Source organism: Dromaius novaehollandiae, chromosome 3 (assembly GCF_036370855.1).
Source record: "Dromaius novaehollandiae isolate bDroNov1 chromosome 3, bDroNov1.hap1, whole genome shotgun sequence".
NCBI classification, from domain to species: Eukaryota; Metazoa; Chordata; class Aves; order Casuariiformes; family Dromaiidae; genus Dromaius; species Dromaius novaehollandiae.
Window position 1 is genome coordinate 15,505,864 of NC_088100.1, and position 25,291 is coordinate 15,531,154.

The following is a 25,291-nucleotide window of genomic DNA, read 5'->3' on the forward strand; positions in this document are numbered from 1 at the left end:
TCCCCAGCTGTCCAGAAATGCCTGTTATCCTTAGCATTTACAAAATGAAACCCAGGCTACCATAGGAATTAATAGAGTCAGACAAACAGACACTGACCAGTAGGCATAATGCTATACACAAGGATCATTTTAGTTGTGCTTCTCTTCCTACATTGCAAAATGATTCTGCAAAGAATGAAATGCTGTTCTCAGGGAAAATTTCTTAGCATAGTCCACAGAAACATTGATCGAATATGCTAATATTCTACTAATTCTCAGTTAAACATGCCCAATTTGATGTGTAGCAGCTAAACCATCTCTATATTCTGAATGGAAACCATTCTCATTGAAACACTTTGCATCAAATACTATTGTGTCACAATTTCTAAATGTTAAACTACTGTCAGCCTAACAACCTCTATTTTAATTGTAATAATGTAAGGTAGCTTAGGCTCATATCAAAGCTTTTTGACAGGGGCATAGAAATCAAGGAGATAAACAGAAACCCAGATATAGTGTAAGGTGGCAATATGAAAGATTTCTCTCGATTTGGTAGCTGCAGCTAAATCCTTCATGGTTTTAATCTGCTGTCTTTCGGCTTGAGTTACATACATTACCAATCTATGCTATGAGTTATGCCTATAATATGGTATGGCTTCTGCAAGCCAGCCAGAAAAAAATTCCATAAGTTATCTGGTAGTATATGCAGAACTTGGCCAAAAATAAACAAACTCTCAATTACAATCTTAAAGGAAAACTTTTATTCCAGGCAATTCTTAAAAAAAGATGAAATTATATTAAAGAAGATAGGGGCTAGGAGTGGTCGCAGGGCAACACTGTATATTTTTTGTTTGTTTTAACTAAAAATAAAGACAAGCCTGGATTAGTTTAGGACTCAGTCCTGCAAGTTGCCAGGCTTTCTGGTCCCAATTCAGTAAATCACTTAAGCATGTGCTTAGGTTTTAAGCACATCATCAATTCCAAAGAAATGGTCTGACTCACACATGCCTAGTACATGTCTGGGATACAGCCAGGGAACTCAGCACTTTCAAGTATTGAGATCCTAGTTCCCTAACTGAACTGAAAGTAAGAAGTAGCCTGCATGGAGGCTTAAGTCTCCCACAAACTTCCACACTGGAGATGTGAGCTGGGTATCACAGCTGGATGCATTGTAATCCACATGTCTCACCATGTGACATGACCATCACCAGAACAGTACAGAGCTGGCCGCAATGTTCCTGCCCTTCTGCCTATTATGGGTGAATCATAGTCAATGTTGCTGAAATTCCTACTTATCCAAACAAGCAATAATAGAAGCATTTTAACAGAAAGCACTTTTGAGTCATGTAGGTGGTTTTCTTGTGTGGGAAACTACACGCTTTGTATCTATGTGATTAGGAAAGTCAGCTTCATTTGCCTCTGGCTGTCTGAAGCAAGCAACAAAAAGCATATTCATTCTCTTATTCCTTCCTCCTCTCAGGAACACAGAAAGAGGGAAAAAATTGTTAACTCTTATGTCATAGTCAGGTTAAAAGAACTCATTCCCTGTGAGGAAGGCATCACTTCTACCAGTGGGATTTTTTTCCAGTATTTTATATTGTCCACCCTGAACTCCCATCCAGCTAGACAAAGAAAGTGCTAGACAAATATATTCTGGCTGGTGCACAAAGAATAATGATGAAATACTAGCATTATAGTATTAAATAACATTGTTATGGTGATGCTCAACATCAAACAAGACACTAATTAGAAGTGGTGCCTGCTCAAAAGAGGTCAGGATCTGAATAGAAGGGGCAACCGCTAGATAGAGATGAGTAGAGAAAGTACGGTGAGACAATATTGTTTTCCATGTGTGCTGTTGTGGTCTCTGGTAAACTCTGTGGTAGAAATTTTAAAACAGAACCATTTTCAGGGAAGACTTGAAAATAAAAAGGATATCAGCTTTGGAGAGCTTTATAAAGAAAGCATGGGTGATGGTCCTAAAGTGTTTCTCACTAAAATTAACAAATAGACAAGAGACCTGAGTATGACAGATAGAAAAAAGGTAGCAAATAGTTTCTCAGAACAGCACGAAAATGATGTGACTGGAAAAAAAAGAGGCCAGAATGAGATTTTACTTCAGGCAGTTCTGGGGTACAGCATCAGATCTGGAACCTATGGAGAAATATGGAGGGAGAATGAGGATAGCTGTCCTTCAGACATGCTGAAAGCCAAGGGAGGATAAGACCTCCAGCAGAGCAGGCTATGAACATCATTGTGGTAAAGACGGCTGATGAGCCAAAGACCCAGTGAGAGGAGCATTAGCTGAGCTGGAGGGCACCAGAGGGAAAGGACTCAGCCAGGAGACAGGACCTCCGGCGACCAGTGCAAGTGGTGCCTTCAGTGAGGTCAGGGATGCATGGGAGATGGGAAAGGCTCTCCTTTGCCTGGGTGCAAGACAGGCTGTGCACAGGATGCATTGGCATGCAGAGAAACATTCCCACGAGCAGAGGAGCACCGTGCCTATCAGGAGCTAGAACATGAAATCTTTCCCAGCTCACCTCAGCTTTGACACCATGCTGACAACTGCACTTTCCAGCTTGAAACAGGTATTTCAGGGAAAATTTGCCCAGCACCCAAGAGATTTTATTAAAATCAATATGACAAACTGTGACATATTTCCAGAAGAGAATTTAACAACAGGTTTGCATCAGTTTGCCTTTAGGCTTCATTTTCAATCTAAGTATACAGTACCATATCTATTGAAAGTGCTAAGCTGAAGCTGGTGACATCAGCAGTGACAAAGGATGAGAACTGCTTTTATGCTGCTCTCAGCAGCCTTAATAGAAAAATGATTAATCATAAGTGCAACAAAAAGCTGTCATAGTGCCTTATCTGTTTTATCATTAAATTAAACTGACTCTGTCACTTATTAGTTCTGGACTGACTTTTCTATTTTTAATGTAAACAAAGGATAGGTAATCATAAGCGACATCTACATATGTGCCCAAAGTGTGGATAAAACCTTTCACCTGCCTGAAATATATTTGTTATTGTATGCACTTAGCTCCTGTCATGTACTAAGAGGAAAATTTACAGTGAAAGATGAAAAAGGAAATCATCTGTGATAGTTCTGGTCATCTCCTTACAGACATTTTAGACAATAGATATTCATCCCAAGGAAATCTATTTATATCATTATGTACATAGACAACCTGCCTGTATTAATATACAAATATATCTATAGATAACAATGTCAGTAAAGATATGGACAGGCAGTTATAAATATTTTGGAGAAACAAACTTAAGCTTAAGGGCAGGAACACTATAAACTTCCATTTCTAAGCAAACATCTGGGCAGAACAGGAATGAATACTCACAAATGTTTCATAGTCAAATCTGACCAGAATGGTTCACAGACGAAAAGGTCATGACAATAGAAGTGTTCCCATAAATAATGTAAAATTTATATCAAGAAAGAGTCAACATTGAAAAAAAGAAACATTAAAAAAAAAAACCTTTCTTTTATTTGAGCTGCACAAATGTATATACAGGCACCAACCTGTCATCCATAAGAGGTAGGTATGGAAATACCTTTAGAGGTCTGGCTAGTCTGGCTTACTCAGCACTGATCTCAATGAAGTTCCTTTGAAGACAGCTGCTGAAATTGTGTGCTTTAAAAGTTTCACTTTTCAAAACTAGACTATTTCTGTCTCTAAACAGAAAGTTTGTTTGTTTGTTTGTTTTAAAGATTTTTTTTTCCCCTCAGGATGGTAGAAAAACAGATTTGGAAAACATTCCTGAGAAATACTTTTTTCTCTAAACCATTTTTAAGGCTTCCAGAGATGGAGCCTCCCAAGTCAGTCTATTCTGTGCTTTTAGTCATAGAATAGACTCTCACCGTAGGATAGTATTTGCTAATGTCCAGACTCCCTCGTTTGACTTTAAACTATTTTTGTATGTACATTCCCTAGCAGGAAACAGTTTATCCCCTTTCGTTTTGCTGTAAACTTTTACATTCTTGGGGACTATCTAGACTAAAAAAACATTGATTTCTTCAATCTTTCCTCAAAAGGTCATGTATTCCAGGCTTCTGATCATTCCTGCTGGTCTCTTCTGGAATCTCTCCAATGGTACATATGTTTCCTGAATATCTATTCATACTCTTATTTCTCAGCATTTTTAGATTTTTCTGATGTATTATTTTGTTTTTGACAAAGAAACTTAATAATCCAAACATTACGAGGAAAATTGCAGTGTTAACATTAGAAGTATTCTGTCTCTACCTTGGAGCTGTTAGAAGAAAAGATATTCAGTATCACAAAAAATAACTATGAGAAAAAGAAATAATGTATTTCACATCATAATTATATATTATTTGCATGGTTATGCTCACCATGACAGTCCCTCACAATTTTTAATACATCCTGCAGACCCTTTGTAGGAGATGGATGTATTATGCTACCAACAGGGACACATCAAGAATTGTATGTACATCAACACACACATCAACAATTATATATACACATCAATGCACAACAATTACATATATTTATTTTTATATATTATATATATTTATAATGTATATATAGGTATATGTGTGTGTGTACATATATAAACTGTATATATATGTCTGTATATATACACACACAGACATATATATGTATATGTTATTCTTATGCTACCAACAGAGAATTAAACAGTCTGTTTCTACACTGACACAGTGAAGTGCCAACATGGAAATGCCTAAATTATCTCTGAAAGAGCTAACCAGAGTACCAGAAGCAAAATAGCTGCAGTTAAGCAGAACTCCACCCGCCCAGACAATTTGCTCAGCAAAGCAGCAAGATTTATTAGCTTGTGTTAACACAGCTATTCTGTTTCTGATGCACAACTAGCTTAGGTATCTCGAGACAGCACAGACTCGTGCCCTGATGAAACACCCAGGAGTCGTATCACCAGATCTGTCGTAACCGAGCATGTGTCTCCCAAATCCGAAAAGCAGCGCCCAAATTGCTTCACAGTCCTTCCTCTTCAGATCTCTTGCTTTTTTTTAGGAAGTTTAACAACTCTAGTATTAAAGCAGAAATATAGGCAAAAGACATGTCACCTCAAGTTGAGGTTCTTTCCACACTCCTAGCACACTTCTTTCATCAAGAGAAGAGGGATCCACCCTCTCTTCTGGATAGGAAATAGCATGACTCAAAGCAACTAGCTGAGACTCGTGGCACACAAAGGTGTATCAAATACTCCACAGTCAGCCTAACGATTAGCTGTAGCAGAAATAAGAAATTCCTTTGGAGGACGTGAGCTGAGTCTAAGGACATTTGATAGGAAGGCAACCTAGTTAACGGAGTCCTGGCACATCGACCTGCCCCCATACTTGTACCACATAAGTTAGGAGACTGAGCTCTCTAAACAGAGCAAAAGAAGAAGCTGCAAGGAATGACCAAGAGCACTAAAGCGGAGTTACTTCCTGACCCATGGTGGCTGCCCGTTCAGCTGGCATGAATTCTCCTCCTTGCTTTCCAAATTATTCCAGTAATACTATTGTTCCCCAAACAAAATCAGAGATAATGTACACTCCTAATCTTGTTACACGCTGCCTTTTAGATTAAGACTGAGAAAGGAAGGAAAACCATATTTTATGCTGAAAAGAAAGCTGGGGGAAGTAGAGTCTAGGGATTTTGATTCCCAGGAAAATTTTAAAATACCAGATGTGCAATTAATGCATTTTTTAGGATGCTAATTCATTTCAAAGCAAGAGAATTTCATGTCCTGTCTGGACAATATTCAGTTTATTCTTTCAAATATTTTGAGTGAATTAAAATTTTGCCTAAGTAAAAATTCACTAAAAACCTGACCATGCACAAAGGCCAAGGTGTAGGACATGCATTTGAAACAAATGTCAAGACTAAGCCAAGCAGTTTAGTGCAAGATAATCTATATCCGCTTTGCATTCTATTTGGAGGTATTTTTTCAGTGAAGTGTTAAATTTTGTTAAAATATCCCAATTACACACCAAGTACACTTACCAAAAAATAAACACAAGATTTCTTTTACCTCAAAATAAAGACAGAATGGAAATTTTTTTTCATCTACGCAAGGTTTTAATAGGCAACCACTAAAAGTGTGGAGGTCTACAGCAGGATACTCTCTCCTCAGTACCGGGTTACATGGCAGAGATGAAATGTCTCAAGCACTAAATCAAGTGGACTTCCTGACTTACAAAATGATTTGTACATACAGTAGATACACACAGAACCCTTGCAGCAAAGGTCTGAATGATCACAGTGAGTAAATCACAGCTTATTTACACATTTTGTATTAATATCACAAAACCCATTCTCACTTTTCCCTTTGCCAAGGCCATCAGTCACATCATAGCTAAAAGAGCTGCTCTGAATCGATTTGTATGAAACAGTATAAATCGCTTCCCTTTCCCTTCAATGGCCAGGATACTATGGAAGAAGTCTGTATGTGTGGTATGATCATCTATGGTGCAAGGCAAACAACTCAATACTTAAAGAAAAAAATGGTGTCATTTTTAAGTTAAGTTGAGTCCACAGATTAGAAGCCTTATTGATGGATCTCTTACGATATTGTCACATTAACTTCATGTACATGCATTCAAGTCTAAAGTCTATAGGCACACAGCTCTATGGTAGTCAAACAGCATCTTGCAGGCCAAACATTTCTCCTTTACCTTGAAGATAGCCTCTGCAAAGATTCCCCACTAGCAGATATTTTTTCAGCTACTAAGCAGATGGAAACAAAGGTGGAAAAGAAAGGGCAGCAGCTGCAGCATCTTTCTGCCCAAACAATAAACATCTGCCCAGCCAGATGATTTTTGTGTTGGCAGACCTTTAGCTCAGCCAGTCCAGACGCATGAGGTCTGCTCTTGGAAACTGTCGGGGAAACTAGGAAAATCACAGAGTCAGAGAGTCAGAAAGAGGAGGGAGGGGTAACTAAGGAAAGAAGGAAGGAAGGAGGTCCAGGGCTGGAAAAGAGACAGTAGAAGTAAAAGCAATTGAATTTTAGGGATATGATTGTTTTAGTCTGCATGCATTTTTGTTTTGTTGGCTTATCATCAGGTAGACCGATAATGCATAGATCAGAACCTTGGTTAGGCAATTCAATCTGTATTCACTGTAAAAAAATCTATAAAATGCTAAACTGAGCACCTTTTAAAGCCTGTGGCCCTTGACAGTACATTATATTTTCACAGCTCTTGATATATGGAAAGTTGGTCACTCCTGTTGGTTTGCACACTGCGTATTGCCTGAAGAGAGACAGCTGGCTCACCAAAAAGAGAAATTTGTGAGACGAAGAGATAGGAATCCTGTCCCATCTCTATTAAAATGTAGTTAAAGCTATGTACTGCTGCAAATTCAAGGCTATGTTTGAAGTATACCCTAAGCAAACTTACCAAATTTACCTCTTAACTGTAATTTATGGTTACCAATTTATGCAATATAGATATTTTCCATTGTTATCCTTTATTGCTACCATACTTTTATGTTTGAAAGGAATATATAAACATATTTTCTATACTTTTTCTTTCTTTTTATTCATCAGAGAACTAGATGATTTTCTTTGTTTAGTACTTTCAGGCTTTGGAGATCTTCTAAATAAGTCAGCTAGTCTATCATCCCCCACAGGTACCTTAGGTATTTTAACAACTTAGCTCCAATCCTGTAAATTCTCCTGCACAAAGGTAACCAAGAAAAGGATTTATCTCACCTAACCAGAGAGGTAGGAATCTAATCTACACAGCTGTCTAGGCTACGCTTCTGTCATCAGTGGAGAGAGGTAGAGGTCTGAGACGGGAGGTACGAATTCACTGCTAGAGGTGAATATCTGCCTCCACTGACTGTACAGGGAACCTAGGAAAGTAGCTTAGGCTAGATATACAACATTTAAATGATAAAAATTAGGGAAGCTAAGTTACATTTGAAGTGCATGAACAGTTGCCAAAACCAGTGCAACTATTCCTCTGAAGAAAGCTGTGTACATGTTAAATATTTATATAATGAGTTTATACTTTCAGCTTTTTATGGAAAAGGCTATTTGCCTGTTATGTGTTTAAAGGAATAGAGCTTTGATCCCTGACCGGTATTTCCTTGCTAAAATATTAAGCAAAGCAAGTAAGAAAGCTCAAAGGCAGAAATACCTAGAGATATGTTACAAAGTATTTTAAAAGGTAACTTTTGCTACCCTACCAGAGCCTTAATTCATTATTAGAGATGGCCAATTGGTTCCCAAATGTCAGTCTTCACAAAAATCAGACTGAAAAAAAGCAAGTATCAGCTATTAAAAACTGTGGTATAGATGTGCTTGGGAGCAGTGAAATTAAGGAGAACCTGTTATTCTGATATATCAGCAAAAATGAGTAATGATGCATTTGCACCCTGAAAATTTCAACCAGGAATAGCTGTGGTATTTCCCAATTGCAGGGATACTGTTCAAATAGTTGATTATTGACACAAATTTGTATTAGGTTTGTCAAGAGTAAAAGGGTTTCTTCAAGAATACTCCAGTAAACATTATCAACATAAGATAAGGACTTTTTCTTCTCATAGGCCTGAAGGCCATTTTGTGCCCAGGTCAACATGGACTGTGGAATGGACATTAAAAGGTGGGCTTTCCTCTGTGCTATCAAATCACAGAACACGAGTATTTTCTCCCTTTGTGGAGAGAAAATAGCTTTACTTTTCCAAGGAAGGAAGGAAAAGAATCCCACCCACTTTGAGGCATCTAATTTCAAGGGACTCCACTTTGAGTAGCATGTGTTTGTGGGGAAGAAAGGCTGTGTGCATGCACAGCTAAAAGCAACTTGCCAAAACCCACTCGGAGACTGCTGCCACCCCGTTGACGCAACTGAGGGGGTGACTCTGCCACGAGGAGGTACTGAGTCAAACTGGAATCCATCCGTGCACAGAGCCCAGAAACTTGGAAATCACGGTGCCAGATGACGAGCGGTTAGGAAATCCACCCCCGTAACGCGGGGACAGGGCGCACAGCTGGAGTGCAGCAGCCGCCAGAGCCTTGCCGCACCGGGCTGCAGGACGTGCTGCGATCCGCAGATCGCTGCCACGTGGCACATCCCAGCAGACAGTGATATGCCCCTTTTTATCAGCAGGTAGGGATGTGTAGGCAGACACGCTGCCGTTCAGCCGAGGGATCTCTGCGTGCCAGTCAGCTGTCAGCTTTGTACCGGCTGCCTGAAATCAGGTGGATTTCACTCAGGGCTCCGGGGAGACAGACTTTACCACTTTGTGACTCATGCTTGATTGGGGGGAGTAGGAACAGCAATCATTTATGACTCACTATATTGTATAAGGCTTTGGAAAATCGTTTGCCTGCATACCGTATAAATACATATTGGAAGTATATTAAATATGTTGAAGTAATTGGAACACAATTAAAATGTTCTAAAGCAAAAGAAAGAGAGCAAGGTTACTCATTAGCAGTCTCTTCCCTTTCACAGAGATAACCTATTAGCAGAATTTTGCAGAATTTCCCTTTTGAAGTAGTCAAGGTTTTAAAATTCTGTCTAGAAATAGAACTGTGTGAATAATTTGGGGTGGGGGTTATATTCAAAGAAAAACTAGCAAAGTTTTGGCTTCCTGACAGTTTTTTTTCTTCTTCTTTTTTGAGCAACTATTCCTAGCATAATGCAAGTTCTTCTGAAATAGTAAGAACAAATATATTTTGAAACTTTGCCTATAAAATAAAAGTTTGCAAAGGCGTACTGCTCAAACCAATATTCTCTGAATAAAAAAGACTGTAAATAATATGTTACACAATACAGAAAGAAACAATAGCCTATTGGTCAGGGTGCTAGTCCATTTGGGCTTCACTTTGCTAGAGTTTGATTGCGGACCTTAGAAAATTACTTTGGGCTGGACCTACAAAGGAGCTGAGGTGCCTGAATCCTGTAGAAGTTGTTCATCCTAGGGTTAGATCACCAGATGCTTGGATGGGGCAGGTGACGGAAATACCAGAGAGAGGTATGTTCGAATGCTCACCTTTCCTCCAAACTGAAGCTGTGTTTACTCTCTGGACAGTAATACTATTTCAAATACCTGCAGCTGGAAAGGAAAAAAGACTGACAAAAATGGCTATTTTTGCAATAGTTAGTTCTCCGATTCAGTCCGCCACGTGATGAGGCAAACGCTGTCAGAGTGCCGTGGGTGGATGGGAACAGGAACCGACACTCTTCCACACCACGTTTTAGTCTAGAGTCACAGGCAGGCCAGTCCACAGAAAATAACTACCAGTTATCACCAAAAATTAAAGCTAAACTAAAACAGATTTAGGCAATAGTTAGCTGATTGCTAGGCAATTGCTATCACAGCAAAAAAAAAAAAAAGCTAAAAACAGCTCAGGCCAAGACAAGTCCAGGCATGTCCTTAATCTCTGCACTTCCAGGTCAATCAAAAGCCTTTGACCTGCTTGTAATGGCAAAAAAACATCTTTGAGGGCCTGCAGAAAAAGGGCCAAGGAAGCAGAAGGGAAAGGAATGGTATCTCTCTTCTTGCTATGAAAACAGGTCCATGTATGACAGCCTTAAACATATATGGTGTAGCTGGGGCACTCTGTAACCTGAATCTGGGCACCAAATATGTCCTTCTAAGATACTCCTTTCTCAGAGAGAGAGATGACTCCCTCTGTTCCTGTAGAAGTCATCTGGGGTGGCCAGGACCAACTCTTTCCCCACCCGCAGCCTGAAGATCCAAGGAGAATGGAGAACCCCAGGAGCTTCCACTCTCCCCCAGCCACAGGGAGCACCACCTCCAGGTGCTGCAGAGTGCTGGGGTTGTGGGAATTGCCTTCTTTCTCTGGATTTACAAGCTTTACCTCCTACCTGTGAATGATGGGTGGCTGTGCAGACAGAAATGTAAAATCCACAGGACCAGAAGAAGACAGCAAGACACAGCATGGCAGCATGCCCAGGGATATAAGTACTCATCTGGGAGGGCAAAATTGGAGTTTATACTGAAATCTAGATAAAACTAAAAATGTAGACACTCACTTCAGAATATCTGAGTTTGGGTCAGTCTTCTAAAGGGGCTGAGATCCTGCTCTCGTCCACACTGGTTTCTCCTACAAAACATGACCATCTCTTAGCCTTTCAGTAGACACTCCTTCAATAATTTTGGCTCATCCCACCACATGGCCCCCTAACTCATCAAAGACTCCCTGCGGACCTCTCTCCCAGCAGATGACTTCATGCAGCTGCCTACCCATTTGGAGGAACATGTTTGTCAGTGCAGCCATTTTCTCGCATTTCCATTGTAACATCTTGAGAGCTTTACTGGGTGCCAGTGACTACCCAAAGTCACCCAGCCCAGCATAACTCTGTTCACTCAAACCAGCCTAACACGGACTCTCATTCCAACTCTCATCCACTGAAAGATGTTAACCCCTCAGTTAACCAGGTAACAAGTAGGGCAAATTTTAAAAGATATTAGTCTCATATAAAAATTATGCTACAGCTCCCTCACATTTACCATAAATTCTCTATCTATCCCATCTCTCCTTTGATCTTCTAAGCAAGGGCCCAATGGAAGCTCAGTAAAGTCAACGACTAAACTTCAAGTTTGGGGATTCAGTTGACATCTTGTTATATATGTTATATATAGTCTTATAATGTTAAAAAAAAGTTCTAAAAAGTTTTTAAAAAATTAATGTAAACAACAAGTTTTTAAAAAGTCCCTAATGGCATAGGCACAGCCATGCACTTATACCCCAGTAAAGCACCCAGAGCAAAAAACAGCATTTTTCAGAAGACAGAAAATCTTTCTGAATAGCTTAGATGTAATATGTGACCTGCATACTACCTGAGCAGTGGAAATAAAAGAGAATGAATGCTCTTAATCTTATAGGAAACAACCTTGAAATGGCTAATATAACCAGCTAAAGCCACTACATTAAGTTAATTACTGGATTAAATTTTAAAAATCAATATCAGAATGCTGCTTTTGAAGAGACAGAATGTGGCAAACACACACCCCCACCCCCCTTTCTCAGTGTTTTCTGTTGGTTTTAAAGATTTTAGCAGACAAAAAAGCTAGATGTTGTCAAAATCATTGTGATTACTACGCAGCAGGTCTATAGGAGAGCCAAGACCAAGACGGTAATAACAAAACTCAAATCAAATGAAATATCAAGGAAAGCAAAATAGGAATTCTGAGCTCTGTGGATTTCAGACAAAACGACAACATTGATCGTAGCCCAGAAGCCAGAGCAATAAAATATCAAGACAAAAACGTACTCATTTTCTTTGATTTAGGGCAAACCCCAAAGGGATATTTTTATTTTTCCTAAAGGAAAAAAGGTGCTGTTAATGAAAGAGGTCAGGGTAGTTAGAAAAATCTTTGCACCTGCGGCAGTTCCATATAACTTATTTTGGATACATTAAAACATATAAAGATTTTTCAGAGAAAAAGAAGAGTGAACATTTCTTGTGTAGGATTTTGCAGAACAAGATGACTGATCTTTTTTGTTTTGATACTTTAGAAAATCCTTCAAATTTAGAGGGGAGGAGGGAGCGGCAGAGGTTAAACACCACATTCACTAATTCTTCATCCAGTTTGCAGAATAATTTTGCTGGACTGTATATGGGCATGTGGGTTAAACCTCACATATGTGGTAGGACTAGAGAACAGACACTTATCTGCCCAGATTCTGGAGCAACATGTGAAAAATGTGGATTTTTACCTCAAATCCAAACCTATTCCCTTATATACTGTGTATGAAGCACAAAATAGTTTTTGTTTTATTTTGTTTTGTTTTTGTTTTTTTCAAAGAAAGAGATTAAAAATGTATCTGTTTTTTTTTTTAAAACAGATGAACAAAGACCTCTCTGTTCTATTATCAGTGTTAAATCTGTTCTGGTACAGGATGTGTCTTTGCTTTCTGTACCAAAATGTTACTGCATATTATAACATTCATTGAGAAAAATGATTAAAAGGAAAGCTCAGGATGTGGTTAAACTCTAATAATGTTACTCTGGGATCTACATGCATAAATCATGCCCAGTGTTATGGAATGAACCCAAGAGACTAAAATAATATTCTGTTTTAGCCCTGGAGACTTCTGAAGACTTTGGCAAATGCTAACTAATTTTATGCAAGTATTGGCTTAATATCTAAATTCCTGAAGCACCTGCAGAGGCCCTGACTTTACTGAAATGCGTTTGTACTCAGCAGTTTTGAAAATCAGGTCACTACATTGCTATATATAAAGAACCAAAGTAGGCTGGCCTGATTTTCAAAGGTGCCAAGCAGCCACAGTTTTCACCAAAATCAGTGACAATTACTGATGCTGAGTAACTGAAAATCCAGCTGGTTTTTGTTCTTTTTTTTAGGTACATATGAATGATTTTGGCTACCTAAAGCTGAAAATCTTGAACTGAGGTCTTATAAGATCATAATGGAACAGAGATTTGGGTCATTGCTTTAAAAGTGGGAAACAATCATATAGATTGGGTAGAATTTTGGATCATATAGACAGACATAGAAAAATCAGTTTAGCCTTGGCTACCTATTTCCTCTAAAATCATTAACATCAAGAAAATATCTTTTCATGCTTGGGGATTTTTTTCTGAGGTTTCATTCATAATGTAACCAGCAAGACTACATAGACTCCTGTGGGTATTTCAGACAGTGGTGCAGTCTAGTGTCATGTTTAAATACCTATCTTACTTGTCAGAATAGCAAATTGGGGTGAAGATGGAGGAACCCAGAGTATAAATTTCACTTAGGAAACATTTCAATTTCCACTGGAGTCAGTGGCTGAATTCCCGCTGACTTTTAAAGGGAGCAGAACCAAGTCAGCACAAAAAAGCATAAACAGAATCATCCCAAGCCTGCTGAGACTCCATTACATAATGTTAAAAATATGAAGGATAAATACAGGAGTCTAAATGACATGTACATGTGTTATGCACCATTAATAAGTGATGAGAGATAAATAAATGAAACTGAACATGCCCAGTGCATTGCTGCTCTTCATAGGCCGTTAGCGGACAGCCTAAAAATAGAAAAGATGATTCTGTGCCCAAGTGCCATGAAGGAGTAGCAGTTCAGCAGCAGAAAATGTAAACAGAGCACCAGCCTATTCCACTGCACAACCACCGCAGTCCCAGTGGGGGTGTACAGATGGAAAGGAGGGCACAACTTATCTCCCTGGGCATCAGATAGAAAGACCAAGGTAACAAACAAATAGCACGGATAAAAACCATTATGAGCAAAGGCCTTCCCAGGGTGGTTTGCATCTGAATTCCTACTTAAATTTTCACTTCTCTCTTGTGTGTGAGAAATTGTTGCTGGCTAGTGGCTTTTTAAGTGTCTTCTATATGTCAGGTTTGTTTCTCGTTTTTTGTGCCTTGCAAGTCTGTTGAATTATTGATGCTATGAAAAACAAGTTAAGCAAGCACATTTCTTCTGTGCTTCTTTGAGAAAGCAGTGATGGCAGTGGTCACTGGCTAGGAAAGGAATGACGGTCCCAGAAATAGTTTGAGCTTTGAAGGTTTTGAAGATCCATACCAGATCCTTAACTTAATTCCATAATAATAAAGGCCAGTTGCTAACTTCCTCTATTTGAGGAATGATGCGTTCTTTCTGTTTCTAATCGGCAGCTGCCACAGGAAGCCAAGGCTTGCTGCAGTGATGTCAGTACGGCAGCGCCGAGTGAGAGCCAGCAAAACATCAAGAAAATAAAGATAGAGCACAACTGTTTTCTCTTAGCTGATGATTTGCCTGTAAAAATACGTCCCACCTGTTCCAAAAAACGCCGACATAATAATGAAACACAAACTGTACCAAGCACCTTGATCACCTCTAGAATAGTCGCAGGAGCCTCCCAGCAGACCATCATAACCGATTGGCTGCTGCCAGAAGCAGACATACAGATCATCCTGTGGTAGCTGTGGTTCTTGTCTATGTGCTGCCCATGTAGAGTCTGTTCTTAGCAGGCACAAAGGCCACAAAAAATAGATCAGATTATTCAGAGCAACAATATCCCCTGTGGCTATGTCTCAAACCTTAACTTCCACAGCTCAGGATACACAAGGCCACACGGGCAAAATCAGTGAAGAACCTTAGCTGCACTAATTCCACTTATCAGGAACTGCTGGAGGCCAGATGTGGAATCCAGACTTTACTCTTTACAGCAGAGTCCAAACAGTTGAAAATGAACCAGAGAAGGGTAGAAGTTATCCCTTAGTCCCCAAGACTGGAAGAAGACTGATTTTCTTGCAGGTCTTACACAGAGTCACATCTTGCTTTGCCAAAACGCCCCTAGAAATTATGTGCCCTAAAGAGATCTTCTCATAGACCAATTTTCAAGCTGTCAGGTAGAATAAAACTGGTTCTGGGCTCAGTATTTGATTTGAAAAGTCTAAATTAGGGAAAATTGTTTGAGTGCCTAGTGTAAAAGTCAGTGTAAAAAGCAAAACAGAAGCGTGAGCAGAGCAAAGGGCTACTGGAATGAGGTAAACCTCCAGTCTAAAGAAATGTGACACCATCATTTAGAAAGCAAGGGGTTAAACAGCTCATGATGGGCAGGGCTTAAGTCAAGGTGATATGGAGTCTGCTCTGGTAGAGAGCTGATAACTAGAGCAGTCTCTTCTCAACTAGCAGAAACTAACTACAAAAGCTACCTGGAAATATGACTATAACTTGAGTTCAGCAGATAAGAAAAAGACAGCGTTATGAGAACATGGACCCCACTGTTGCTCCAAAGTTAAGAAGGTTCTCAGTGATGCTTGTGGTTATCTCTCATACCTTCAACTATGGCAGCCTGGGGATCATGAAGAGTGCAGAAGATACCAGTAAAAACTCATATACAAGGGCTGCAATGAAGAACCGGGAGTCTAATGAATGGACCCTTGAAGAAGAACTCAGCATTTAAAAGGAAAAAGAGTATTTCAGTGATACTAATTTTAACAATGGACATCTTACCCCATAAGCCAGCAACTGAGTGCATAGCTACTCCAATGCATATTGACAAAAGCAAGGCCCAAACTCTACACATGCTAACCTTGCATCTGAAAATGTTGGGGACTCTTGTATCAAAACACTTATCTGAGGACTCAGCATTGAAGCCTGATAGCCACATTCATAATATAATACAGCTGGGCCAATCTTATTAATTAAGCTGGGTTTAGTGAGACCAGGACTACCCTGATTATGAAGCTTAGCAGATCATTCCACGAAGGACTGTACCATGTCATGTGGACTTACTGACACAGATTTCCCCCTCTTCAGTGATTTCTGTGACACACTTCATTTTGCAGCACTGATGTGTCCTCAGAATGCATAAAACAACAGAGATCTGTTTTGAGTTCAGACAGCTATGCAGATTTATACCAGCTGAAGATCTGGATTATACTATCACCGCATTCCTTTCCCGCATGCAATATAATACCGCTGGGCTGCAAACAGCTGTTGAGACTGCCATATGGTGGCTAAGGGCAACCACCCTCCTTCTAATAAAACAAAAGCTTGTCACATGCAATGGACAGGGACTTTCAGTTCTGCCACATCTCCTTTGGAAAACACAGGTAACATTCATATGAGGAAGCTAGGCTGTATAAGAAAGATATTAATTTTCAACCCACACTGCTCTCATGATAACTGATGCTTTGTCATCTCAAACAAAGAGCCAGTAACAACAGAAAATGAAACCCCTCCTTGCTTCTATAGTTAGTAAAAACATAGATAAGCTATGTATTTATGGAAATGTAAATAGGAGTTGTCATTTTCTCCCATGCTACCCGAATGTTTCAGTCAATCTTCCTTTCCACACAAAGCTATTAGGTAATGAGAGCTCACATGTATTATCCAGGGGCTCAGTCCAAAATTTCTCCTTCAATTCAGAATATTCCTTAAGTCTGGAGCAGTTAAGATATCTGAACCTCTCCTCAACACTAATGCTATAATTTCTGTGTTTTGCAAGCTGCTTTTTGAGTGGTAAAAACCTCTCAGCCTGCCTAGCTGACATGAGCAGCATTCCTTAGCTCAGGCTGGAGAGCAAGAAAGTCTCTATTTAGTAATGTAAGAGGAGCAAAATAGTTGCAAACTTGACATTTCTTCATGACTTTCACATTAAAAACCTCCTTTCCAGGGGGAAGGGGTTGTGTGACATTTATCTCTTCTTAGCCTTTGATGATCTAATGTTGCTGCTTTTCCCCAGCATTTCTACATGGGCCTGATCCAAAGTCCACCAAAGTCAATGGAAATCTTAGAGTGGAAAAGATATTTTAACAATAAATGACTGCAACTTCTCTGTAGCAGTGAAGCAGCTTGTCCAGCTGAATTGGCACATAGATCAGCACACACCTGGACTATTCACCTGCCCGGCTAAAACTACTACCGTCATCACAGCAGCGACCAGAGTGAAATCCTACAAACAGTTTAGAAGCATATTAGAAGTTTCAGCGTCTCTGGTGAAACTCAAAGAGAAATGATATTGTGAGGGATTCAGCAGGCAGAATGGGAAGAGAGGAAAAGTAGTAAATCGAAAGCAACAGGCATGCCAGGATTTGCATTTATTTATTTACTGTTTTTATAGCCGTTCAAAATGTGCAGGGTCTGTTGGAGAAAGAGGTTACAATCTAACACTAACCTGATGTGGTAAGTGAGGCTAAGAAGTTGTAAAAAGTGGGAAGTTGAAGGTTATAGCAACAAGGTCATTCAGTCACCCTCTTCAGACAAACTGACTTAATGGCTGAGTTTTTCCTGTCGCTCCTCAAGAACATTCATTAACAGCTTCCTTTTGGGGGGATCTCAGGACAAAATAGAGGAGCAGTTGATAGACCATGAATAAGAAGGTAATTCTGATAAGAATAAAGAGTCTGACAACAGATGGAGCAGCTAAACTGGTCATCTCAGATTGGCCCTGTGAGCAGAGCCTCATGTGCAGTGACTTTTAATACATTATTCTGATGATCTGCAAAGGGTTTTTCTTTTTTTTTTTTTTGTTTTGAGGAAAAAAAAATAATGAAAGAAATTCCAAAGGCAGAGGCTTCTCAAGGAGAAAGGCTAACAGACATTTGCAAGTAGTCTTGACTTAAGATCTTTATTAAATTGTAAGGCAAGCAACAAAATAATCTAGAGAAGTAATGTCTCCACAATCACAAGATAGCTTGCAATTAGCATCAGAAATTTTCCCTGAATTCATTACAGAACTACTCGAGTTCATAACAGAACTACTGTTGCAACAGATGTCAACAAGAGATGCTGCTACATACTGTCTTTCCAAATTTGGGGAATAATCCTCACACGTGGAGTAAGATTTAGTTTGGAAGACAAGCTGGAGAGTTAGTCTGGGTTACATAAAGTCTGGAAAAGAAGCAACAAGATTTTTTTTTCTTGGTTTTAATCTGTGATAAGAGTTAATTCTCAAGAACTGTAGTGGGAGAGTTACTCTCTGATAACTGGGCCTTTTTGCTAGGCTGTGATTTCTAAAAAAAAAAATAAAATAAAATTCCTATACTCTGTTTGACAGCTTGCCTCAGAATGAGAGGGATTGAGCATATTTAAAATAATTTCAGATCAGGTAAAAAACAGAATTTCAGAGTTTTTTTGTCGCACCTATACAGCAGTCCTATTTTCTGTCTTTCAATGAATGTGTGACATGTTCAAGTCCTATTTTCAGGCTTATCTATTCATGACATTGGTCTCTGACCTGGTTGAGGATGGATCATCTGTTTGTTAGGATATGGACCAGTGAAAGACATTCAGGTTTGTAATACCGTAATATTGAATAAAGCTACAAGTACTTGAGTAGTGAAGTTCTCACAGAATATGAAAAATCGAGATTTTTCTCTCTACATCCAGGAAAACAGGGTGCTTTCCAAGTTGGTTTGGTTGGGTTTACTAAGTTGGGGAAAACACAGATAGCATCAATAACTAACTCATGTTAAGATAGCTAAGGTGTATGTGCATCAGAAGTGTAACAGGCCCTGTTTCGAGTACCTTCTCTGGCTGGGAACTCGCTTATTCATGTCTGTGTTGCTTCTGATTTCTTCTTCTGGCGCTACTCCACTGTAAATAAGTGGTTAAACCTTTAGTTATGCTTTCCTGACCTAGCAATGTGTCCAACTGACCGTTTTTTTTTTCCCCCTTGACCCAGTATTTATTCAAAAAGGGAAGATTCATGCATCAAGGCTTGCCAAAATGTTTAGACTTTAGAAAGATAACATGATACTGAAAAATAAAATAAAAGAATGTAGAATTCAAGAAGGAAAACTGAAGCTGCAGCTGAATATGAAGGGGTGTGACCCTTTGCAGAGAGTTTTGTCTGGGCAGAGAAATAAAGGCTTTAAAGCATATCAGCATCCACTTAGTATTTGCTCCAAAAGACCAGATTTCCTGAGGCTGAACTTACAACTTATGCTATTTTAGTGCACAAGGGTCAATTCTATTTGACCATTTCTATTTTTTAATTCTGAATATGAATGGTTGGGAAGCAAAGCACATTACATACAGGGGATGGTATGCTACACAGGCAGGGAGTTTGTGAAACAACCCCTAATCAAAGCTTTAAATGCAAAGTAGAGAGGCCTTCAAACAGGAGCATAGCCTTGATCTAGAGTAACATTTACAGCATGTTTAGGAATAAAATCTATTTCATAATCACAATTTATTCTTACTGTAACTTTCCACAGATCCCATTCAGAACTGGAAGGTGGAAATGAATCAAGGTGTAGTAGATGTAATATCCTGCTAAGTCTGGATCCTGCTCTTGTGCACACCCTTTCTAGTACTGCTCTCACCCCCCCAGTGTCAGAGTGCCTTCCAGTAGTGCACTAAGCAATGTGACTAGCATCTGTCAAATGCTTGTGCTCTCTGCTTCTCTCTTCAGGGGGAGATGTAGGTAGAGTGTTTTCTTTTGGAATTTATTTTTAATAAAATCTAAATGCATGTGCTATTTTTTTATGTTAGTGAAGTCAAAGAAATACGCCTTGCGCTAAGAATGGTGGATACCCAGGATACCTCTGGGAGAGGGAGGACCACACAATTCTGCCCAGGAATAGGTAAATCAGGAGGCAGGACAGGAGGGGCAGGGGGAGGGACAGAGGGGAGCGCGCAAAGGGAGCACAGGCACAGAGGGCTACTCACACGAGCTGGGAACACAGAATTAGGCTTTATCTTTGCATCTTTGAGAGCCTGCATTACTTGTTGCAAGTAAAAAAATAAAAATAAAATGGAACGCGTGAGCATCATTCTAGTTCCCATATCCAGGCATCCAAGCCATAGCACTCCACAACTTCTGCTCCAGAGCAGCCCACAGCCAGAGCAAGAGGGGTGCAGCAGTGAAGCACATGGCAGACTTGTGAGAGGATGTTTATGCATTTGCTGCCCACACTGCTACTGGTGTCCTGCTCAGGGCAATGTTAACATGCTCCACAAGTACTTAAAGAAAAATGAGACAAAAAAAATTAACATTGTCAGGCACTTGCAGCTGGTTAAAATACAACGTAAAGCGCTGTATTTGTTGAGAATTAAACAATTGCCACTTAAACTTAAAGAGAGCTTTGAACACATGATGGAGAAGTAGGACTAATGTGTGTTTTTTTTTCTATTCAGTCGATAAGAGGGACTTTTTATGAGACTTCTGCAAAAGCTAGGAGAAACCAGCTCCATCCTGCTCTCAGTTTTAGCCAGTGAGAATTCTGCCTTTGACTTGAGTAGATGTGTTCTTGCTAGATAATTATTTTTGCTGTTTTTTTAATGAAGTGGAATGTTTTTGTCTTCTGAAAAAACTCACCTTGTGTGCCTGCTGCTGCTCACTTAAGCACAGCTGTCAGAAGTAACTCCTATACTAGTCTTCACATAAATAGCATATCTAGTAAATTGCCCTTCCTCTGTTGTAAAATGACTTTAACTACTGCCCTCCAGCTAAACTATCCCCATTCTTGGGGAATATGCCTAAAATAAACACTACATATAAAACATCCAGTTATCTTCAGGTGATATTTTATTATCCTTTCAATCGCAATTGTCGCTTTTCTCTATTTTATTGTTCACTTTTCAACACAGCGAAAACCTGGTGTGCGCAACATCACCAAGCAAAAAGAGAGGTTTAAAAGCATCATTGCTCTCTGGCTGCAAATAGAGACATATGTACATTTGCATTGATGCAGACAAGTGCTGTGTGTAAAGAAGGATTATTTTATTTTCCTCTATCCTAACACATAAATTTAGTCCCAGTGATAAAGTCCCCAAAACTCCTACACATTTTGTTGGAAAAATATACCTGAGCAAAGACTGCAAGTTCTGTCCTTGGAGAGGCAAAGAGTAGATTTTCTTTTAGATTTATACCAGCAGTATGTGGAGACAGAAAATATGCAATAAGTCAAAGAGATTTTACTTATCAGAGCTTTAGACAACCATTTGTCAGTACTTAACTGTATTGCTGGATGACTCATTCCCATTTCTAATACCTAGGAATACAGGGCATGTGTGGGAACACAATGTCTGCATTGATTTTAATCTGGTCTCTTTTTGTACTGTCTACAAATAGCTCAAAATGAACCCAATCAGATAAGAGAGCAGAAAACGATTGCAAAAACACATACAGTAAGCCCGTCACAGGGGCCTCAGAAAGGCCAAAGAATACACAAAACAGAAAAACCAAGGTAGCGAAGAACCACTCATAAAAGGGTACATTTCCTCAGTACCATAGCTGTATAATTTAGCTAGGCAAAGTGAATCTGTATAAAACAGGCAAGAGGAGGCTTTCTTTTTAGATGAAGGAGCAGAAATGAGAAGGAAGTACTAGAATTCTATGCATAGCAGCACATCCTTTTTGAATCATTCTTATTTTGGGACCTCTTTCACAAAAAGTTGACCTCCATATCAGAACAGGAATGGGTGATCCATCTCTGTACTAGCCACGATGGAGAAGGCAGGCTTTGCTGCTTGCACTATCAGTATTTAAACACTAAACATGCTCCAGCCCTCACTGAGCTCCCTTTAACAGATGCCTGCTGCAATCCTTTGCTGGAAGAGTGTGTGTGGTATACTTTTGGGGAAGAGTTTTCCTGTTACAGGAGAGTTTAGGTTTTTGAAGTTATTTCTGATTGTAGCAAAAAAAAAAATGAAATTTTGTTACTGCTTTGCAAGCTGTTCCTCTGAAAACAACTTGAATCCGTTCAATTCATTTTTTTCAATAACATAAAACTGTTTGCTTTCTGTTTTGACATTTGCGGTTTTTTTCGCCTTTCAGTGCAAATCAGAATTTCAAAACAGAGAGTCAATTAAAATGACCAACCAGCCCAATCTTTCTGTTTTAGAGTAGCCCATATAAGTTCTATCACCAAGTCCAAAAATTTTTGAAAAGGGAATATTCATCATGGACATGTCTCAAATATACTCCTAGAGCCCTGACAAATCAAGAACTTGTAACATATGCCTTACTAGTCTATCTCCTTAACACACATTTCTTCCACCATCCTCAAGGTAATCCTCTTCCTCTTCTTCTTCTTTTTTTTTTCTTTTCTTTTTTTTTTTTTTTTTGGCGGGGGGAGGGAAAGAAACAAGAGGTGCAGAATAACAGGCTCACCCTTAATCCAAAAGTAATGAAAGGAGGAAGAAGCAAGGCACAGATGACAACCTATCTGTTGTTAAAATAGTCACAGAGTCAGAGTAGCCTCTCTGATTATGCATGCACACTGTAAGTTCACTTCTCCACACCAGTACAAAGAGTAAGTCCCTTAAGGGTACTGAAATTACACCGATTTTACATCAGATTAAGTCAGAACACCATCAAACTTGCTATAAAAACAGAGATCAGAATTTCGTCTTGCCTCCTCCCCATGACCGTGTGCCTGCCCTGCCTTCTTTCTGATAGGCGTCTTGTCTTTGTCAGACATTCCTCCCGCTACAATTCTATGGAAAAATGGAGAGGCCCAAAGTCTCTGAGGCAGTGCCAGCTGAGGGCAATGTACAGCCACACAGGTCAAAGAAGTCCTGTAGTTGCAGCGCTCGGCCGCAGCTAGCAGATGTTCCTCTGCTGGTTTTAGGGCCGTTTCTGCTGATAACAGCCCAGAGCTTTCACCTCTCCGTCCCACTGAAGAGCGCAGGCACGCAGCTTGCCATCCTGAGGCAATCCTGCTGTAATTCCAGGTACCAGGAACCGAGCTCAGGCTACTCAGTTAACGTCTGCAGAGGCACCCTGGATACTTTTCCCAAGATCATCTTGGCAGAAAGCGATGAGTTTGCTCCAGTTTGCCAGATCAGATATGCAGTATGTTCAGACTGGGAAGAACAGTGTCGTAGTGTTGTATCACAAAAAGCCCCAGAAACCCTAAAGAGACAATAAGAAATATGGGGCCTCCAAAAGCATCTGGGAAAGCAATTCCACATTTGCAATTGCAGCAAGTCCAAGTAAAACTTACCTGGGTTTTTCATCCAGATCAGACTCCACTTTTTAAGGAGCTGTTCTGCAGAGGGTGTAGGGATTTGCAACCTGAAGGCTTCATACCACCCCCACATCCTGTGACGCTGACTAGCTGTGTGCTTGCTTCTGAACCAAACAGAAGATTGCTTATGTATATCCTATATTTCTGCTATCACCTTGATCCTTGTCTTCCAGCAGCCTCAGGGAAAGCTTATGAGAAAAAAAAAGAAAAGAGAGGCAGAGGGCCTCATAATCCTCTCCTTTGGAATAACCTGTTTTACAAGGGTAAAGGATTTCCCTGATGACAGAAAAGTGTTGTAGAATCTCTGTCAGGAAACGATTTTGCAGCTGCACTGCAAACACATTGCCCATACCCCAAGCTTCACGTAACATCAGGGAACCTTAGGGATGCTCAGCACATCCTCATTTTACTTTCTCCACCAAGCCTAGGTCTGCTGAAGCCACACTGACAGAGAATCCCCTTAGTCTCCTCCACAGAGGGTGGATGATGAATGCAAATGCTGATACAGCCTGTAAATGCAGTATATTTTCCCTGCGAATTTAGTCAGTTTGGACAGGAAACAAGTTTTCCCTTCCTCATTGCAAAATACAGGGAAGCGAAGACACTTCAGACCATCAGTATTTCATGTTCTGCACAGAGCAATTCATTTTTACCTACGGAAGACCCTTTGTACCCGCATCTCAGGGAAAGGGAGGACTGAGAGTCAGCATGATGTCAGAGGAAAAAATTCAATAAGTATCCACTTTAAACCAAATAATTCAAAAGGATTATCACCTTAGAAATCAACTAAATGGAGTATATTGCTTGCCAACTGAGGCAAAACATGGTTATTTATTATTTTAGCAAGAAATTTTTATTAAAGCAAACAAAGTTTTTTGTACATTTCTAATAATGCTAATAACTCATACCCAGCTAATAAAGATAAGCAACAAGCAAGCTTTTGAGATTAAATAATCACTTTCTCCAAGTGCTAAATTGTTACTATTAGCAAGTGTTTTCTTTCATTGTTGAAAGGAAAGTTTAATCTTAATTAAACAATAAAATATTAAACACACATTTTTGGAACATACTGCTAGAAACCTTAGGGGTATTTTTGGTTTGTTGTTTTTTTTCTTTTTTTTTGAGTGTAGCTGTCATCTGGAATAAGCATCCTAAAGTTACCAAGGAAAAAGATATTAATGCTCCCGACTTCAACCTGTGCAATTTAAAATAAGTTTAGCTTACTATAAATGCATGGCTTATATTCCCCATCTCCCTCCCTGCCCCAACACACACACTGAAGTTTCCTAAAAATAAAAAACTACCTCTGATTTGCATCTGTTTTATTTTTTTTCCTGTTGAGCTAAGAGTTGATTCTCCGCCCACACATACAACAGCAGCTAACTCTCAATTAATTTTAAAAGACCTTTAATAGAAAAGCATGTTGGAAAGGGAGTTAAGAGTTACTGGAAATTAAACATCTGGACTTCTCCAAAGTATAAGGTTTTTCCATCACCCTGGAAGGTAATTGACTTGAGAAAAAAACTTCATTTTTATACTCTGCAATACTTGACTGGTTGATAGAGTCTGGTGATTCATTTTGCATGTTGAAACATGCCCACTCCCTTCACTTGAACCAAGCAGTAGCTTGTTTTTTTCCTTAAATTGTGCGAAATGGCAGGATTTATATATCTATAACAGCTGCCAAAACTACATTAAGACCAACCTAGAGCTGATGTAATGCGACTTTCCTTGGATGCAAGATCCCCAAATGGCAGGAGATCTTCCAAATATCAGAACCCGAAAACTCAGGTTTGGGATCAGATGTGCAAATGAAGGGACAGAGGTGGGGAATAAGTGATCTCTCTGTACACTACTAAGTTAAATCCTGTAGAGGTTAAACGAGCTAGCTCT

At 39.5% G+C, this 25,291-nt stretch overlaps 1 long non-coding RNA gene across 1 annotated transcript; it reads right to left on the reverse strand.

The window, feature by feature from the left end:
• Positions 1 to 20,934: 20,934 nt before the first annotated feature.
• LOC112981532 (uncharacterized) lies at positions 20,935 to 23,435 on the reverse strand. The gene is made up of 2 exons (XR_003258738.2): positions 23,375 to 23,435; positions 20,935 to 23,283 (listed from the first exon to the last, which is right to left on the reverse strand). It is a non-coding gene; the product is annotated as an uncharacterized LOC112981532 (long non-coding RNA).
• Positions 23,436 to 25,291: the final 1,856 nt, after the last annotated feature.